Here is a 5988-nt window from a genome sequence, read left to right on the forward strand (position 1 = left end):
AGCGAGATGTTTTACCTTTTTTTTTCTGTAGTGCATGTGTATTTTACACACCCGACATAGCTCAGACCGGCCGCTTGTCAAGGATTCAATGGCCATATGTGGCAAATGGTTACCCATTGGACAGCACAGCTCTATATGCAATATAGCTCTTTGTTAGAGCTGCATAGGACACATTAGTTTATTAAAGGCTCTGAATACTACTCTAAGATTCTATCCTAAGAAGACTTGTTTAACTTTCTTTATCTTAGAATTTCTCAAACCTATTTGCCCATGGAACGAACACACGCGCGCGCGCACACACACACACACACACACACACACTGACTTTATAACACCTTTTTAAATCTCATAGAATTAGTCCTCCTGAAAACATTTGTATAAAAAGCACTTTTTTTTGGAATAATACAAAAGAAAATCACTACTTAGATATCAACATATGCAGTAGAATCTAGATAACATGGTGAGGGTGTGTATATAAGAAAATGTATGCATGGTGTCTGAGAGCATATGTTGGTTTTTTTCACCTCACAGTAGTCTCTAAGGTAAAATATTATTTGATTTCTTGATTTCTTCAGGTAAATGACATTCTTCAGATGAATACTTTAAATTTTTAAAATATGTTTTTTCTTAACTTTAAAGCTGAACCATAGAACAGGTGCCTGTGGAAAGTAAAAACTGTAGCATGATTTTCTTTCTGCTTTCGTAGCTGTGGTAAAATTAATATAGTTGATTAAAAACCAACATATTTCAGTTTTGCTTTAAAAATTTTATTGACAATTTCCAGCATGCACACATAATCTCACACATAGCCCATATACCCTCATACACACCCTCATACCCACACACCCTCACCCATGCTCTCAGACACCATGCATACATTTTCTTATATGAGGCTAATGGAGGAAATTTCAGGAGTTACACATTCGACAAAAATAATAATTAAGAAGCATATATTAAACTTTATAAATATTTAATGGTTAGAATGATATAATATCTTCAGGAGCTGGGTTTCTGCCAAATGTTCTTTCTTATTTTTAGTGTTTAAACAAAAAACCCCAAAGCACTACTACTTCTCAGACAAATCCTGAATCATCTTCCCAAATGCCGAATGTTATTAACTCAATTGTTTTTTATTGTAATAGAGTTAGAAATATAGTCCAAACAAAACATGATGAATCAACTCTCAGGGAAGGAAAAGACTGAGTTCCCAATGTTGTGTATGTCTTTAGCTCAATAAAGATGATGGGAATGTGGCAAAGCAGGTCCCCGAGATGTTTAAAGAGCTAATGGGAGGGGTGTGTCCAAGGCATGTCATAAGTGTGCGTAATAAGTGTGCAGCATTTGAAGTGTTAGATTAATCATAGAGGCCAATTAGCATCTGAGTGATCAACGCTTTTAGTATTGTCATTTGAGGACCTCTCTTTTTTTTTTTTAGAGAGAGTATTCCTGTCATTTTTAGTTGGTCTTCATGCCATCTTTTTGAAAGCAGAATACTTCACTATAGGTGGATAAAATAGTAGATTATTTTATTGTCATTACCAGGCTAGCAGAAAGAACTGAAAGGTCCTCAAGTCCTTTTATTTCAGATTCAGAAGATGGGTTTGGAAATATGTAGAGTCATTAAATAACCAATGACAGAGTCATTTGGACTTTGCTTTAGAAATTTAATAACAAAGAAGACTCCTCTGCCAACTACTTTGATTAATCGTTAGGGTCTAGTTTTGATGGAGACCAATTCTAGTAACATGAGACTGGACTAGATAAAACATATGCTAGGACACAAATGTACAGATTAAGCCAAGTGTTTATGTTTTGATATGGTCTCATGACTCATAGTACAATGTGAATAACTTCTCTAACACAGCTTTCCTATCTGCTCAATGTATAACAAATTCATACTTTGCCAAGTATTAAAGCTTAATTAGTACACGTAAATCTAACTTTGAATCATCCTGTTTCTGTTTATTACTCAGATTTCAAATTTGGAAGCAGGGAAAGACACAATTTACTACATACTGAGTAAAAGAACAGAGAAGCTTAAGCATTTTGTAAGTACCTCAAACCAAGATGGCTGTTTATAGTTTTATGTGTTTTGACAATTGTGTCATTATTAGCCTTTAATGGGAATCACCTACAACAGATACGGTTAAATGATCAATGTTTGCCCTAAATAGAACAAATGTTGCTTTTCAATAATCTAAGTGATTAGGCCTGTGTAATTCTAAAGACATGATGACACAAATGAGTTCAAAATAGGAAGCTTTTTATGTTATCATTTGGGGAAAACGGTAACTAGAGTCTAAAAATATATTATCTAACATTAGAAACAAATCTGTTTCTTTGATGGCATAGCAGATGAAGTAACTGACTTTTGGGGGCCATTTTGTATAAATGTCTCTGTTTGAAGTAAAGGGAATATAGTCAATAATATTGTAATAATCATGTATAGCACTAGTTGGGTACTAGACTAATTGGGGGGGATCACTTTGTTAATTATGTAAATGTCTAACTACTATGCTGTACACCTGAAACTAATATAAAATAATATCGAATGCCAATTCTAATTGAAAAATAAAATTTTTTAAATAAGAGAGTTGATTATTTTGTGTATGTGTGCAGGTGTTTGCAGCATACCCTGGTTGAATTTGCTTATGCTACATCTCTATCATTGGTACCAGGAGGTCAAGAACTGTGTTTTTAATACCCACTGCATAAGAATAGGTACTTAGTGGATGTTTATTAATGGTTTTCATTGGTGGTGCAGTAACTAATTATAGCTTCTAATATAATTACTGATTAAAACAGCTTTGTCTGAGCTATTGAGGAGAACAGAAATATGTTGAGTCAGTGTTCTGGAGTCTTTGACAAATACATAGGAGGATTCTTATCAGAGTCTTCCTAGCTTTTGATTCTGATTCCTTCCCCTCATCTCATTGCCTAAATTTAGGCTAAAAAAGTTCCTATTCTATTCTCCTTATCCAGATCTGGCCAGTGTCCATCATCAGCCTGTCGTGAGGCAGATACCAACACCACAATCTGTCTGCTACTGCCTAGAGTTTGGCCTAGCCCACACTTCGTTTCTTCAATTTTCCCTTGTCCACGGTCACACCTGTGATTTCAGGTCCTTTGTTATATAGGCTAGTCTGAAAAGAGCTCTCTTCATTTGCAAGGGTGGGATGTAAAGACCTTGGGAATGTGAACCACAGACCTCCAACTGCAGGGAGAATTACTGACTAAGTCCCATTTATGACCTGAAGTACATCACTGTGCTTGGGCTCAAGCCCCACTTCCCATGGGCAATGGCTGAGCTTGGCAGGGATACTGTGGCAGGCCCATTCCTGGGAGGCACAGAACTCCTCTGATGGGTGACTTTGGCTTGAGAATTCCCCCAATGACCTTGCCAAAGTCTCTTTAGAACTGTCCTTAGAATTTCCTTCTCTCCTTCACTGGGGACAGATTTGCAATGAGGTCTGATGGCTCTCTCAGCTATTTCCTTTCACAGCCATTTTCTCTAATAAATATTTGTACTTTTAATCCTGCCTTAGCATTTGTTTCTGAACTAATACATGGAAGGTAGATTTTTATACTAGGAATGGCAAATGTATACAGGGATGCCAGTCCTCTGAGGAGCTCTGAAACTGGGACAGCCCTTCAGAGTTTTCTCACTGACCTAATGGTATGGCTCTCAGAGCCTTGTGTTGGGAAGGATTCTGAAGCCACAGGGTTTTGGGCAAATGTGCTACCACTCCTCTTTTCCGTGCCCATAATGAATATTGCTAATTGATCATACCTATGTATGAAAAAGGACTGTGCTAGGTAAGCAATATCTGCCAAGAGTACAAGTGCTTATGGTAGAATGGATGCCAGGCATTTATCATTCTGTTTCAAACCTGTCAAAAGAACCTAGGTGTGAAATTGGTATATCATGATGTTTTGATTTTATAAGTATAATCCTTTATCTGGATTCCTTTGACAAGATTTTCTAGCAGCACTTAGAAAATTCTTGCATGTTCCATGATTCTGTGCAGGTTGATGCATGCCATCCCCATTAGTCATCCACTTTGTACTTCACATTTGCCAACATCACTACATAGTAGACCATTTTCTACCATTTCTGACACTTTCATTAAATAAGTTTTTAAAAGTTTTTATTAAATAAATTCATGCTCACGACTTTAAACATCTAACATGCACAATACTTAAAGGTTTACAATAAAAAAAGCCATTCCTTATGCCATTTTTTATTTCTATCTCCCAGAAGCAACTCATCCTTAATTCTCCAGCTATCTCTTCTAGAATTTACTTCTGTATTTCTAATATTTTGCACATACAGCTATTTTTTGGCTCATCAGTTTAGGAAGGTATCCACTGGCTTCACTACATAAAAACTTAATTCATCATCACGTCCCACCATTTTCTTTTTTCTCAACACTCCAACATAGTCATATGTTTTACCTAATTAATAGTCAATGTTTACATTGTTATGATTATGCAAATATTGCTCAGCTCACTAGAATTATGCCTCCTTTTGTGTTCAAACACATATTTTTGCTGGAGTTAATAATTACTTTATTTATTTTAATTATTATTTTAATTATTGTTGTTTATTTTCTTGGTTCCTAATGCCTTCTGTCCTGGAGCCCTCTGTCCTCCTGATCCTATCTGGGTTGATTTTTCTTTTAGCTTGCTGCAAATCCACATACTTAGGGCTGTCTCTTTGGCAACTTTTTGGATAACATTCCATATTTTCCTACATCTCACGTCTCCCTCTTTCTTGTTTTACCCTTTCATTTTGGTAGACTGTCTATACTTGGTCTGCTGCTTTTCCTCCTTGTATCACTTCACTCCAGTATTTTCCAGAGAAAGATTAAGAAAGATGTAGATTTATTGGGTAGTTATTCAAATGAAAATATCTTTATGTCATCCTTGTACTTATTTAGTTATATATTTCTAGGATGAAATCTACAGTCTAGGAGTAAATTTAAATCTAGGATGAAAATATTTTTCTCTCATTATTTCTCTTTTCTAGATTCTAATGTTCCTGTTGAGAAGTCTCACACTATTCTGTTTCTAGTTCTGTTACATTTGATCTACTGTTTTTTCTTCCCTGGAAGTTTAAGGATCTTTTTTCATCCTTGAGCTCTAAAATTTTACCACAACATGCCTTGGTATGGTCTTAGCTTGGGTTCAGAGACAGAAGTTGTTGTGCAGAAAGTTTTTTGGAGACTTCTCTTAAAAATCACACTTGTGAGGGATAAGGAAAGCAAGATTGAATAGAGGGAGGAGTTGAGCTGTGATGCAGTTGCAACAGACACTTCAGCCAGTCCTATGGAGAGTTCTGGTACTGGAACATCACTCCGGAATTGTCTCACTTGGTACCTAGTCATGGATGCAGGCCATTCCCAAGAAGAGACTGACCAAAGGCAAGGTAGTGCACTTGAGTCAATGTTAATTTCCCAGGAGAAAATCATCTGAGAACTATCAACCACCAACACACCTGGGACATGGGAGAATGAGTGCCTCAGTCTTGTAGTGAAATCCATTGGCACACAACAGTATCCACTACGATAGATCTTATTTTAATAATTGTGCTGAGCTCTTGCTAGACTTATTCTATCTGAACAGCTATGTCCTTCAATTTTGGGAAATTTTCTTATGTTCGTACTTTGATAATTTTCTCTCTTACTTTTTCTTCTTTCTTTTGCAATGAGTCATACTTTGTTTCTGCAGGATTTATCTTCTAATTTTATCTTTTTTCTTCTACTAACCATCTCCTGATCTCTTTCGTTTACATTCCAAGATGTTTCTTCAATGCTATTTTCCAGTATGCTCGCAGAGATCATCTAATGACATGGTGAGTCTGAGAGATGAATGGAGCACCAATAGCATCTGCTATGTAAATTAATAACTTACTTTTCCCTTTGGTATCATTTTGTGGAATTTGAGGGAAAGAATGTATAAACACAAGTAGTCTATCTGAAACTTCGA

The sequence above is a fragment of the Pteropus alecto genome, unplaced genomic scaffold (genome assembly GCF_000325575.1).
Source record: "Pteropus alecto unplaced genomic scaffold, ASM32557v1 scaffold75, whole genome shotgun sequence".
NCBI classification, from domain to species: Eukaryota; Metazoa; Chordata; class Mammalia; order Chiroptera; family Pteropodidae; genus Pteropus; species Pteropus alecto.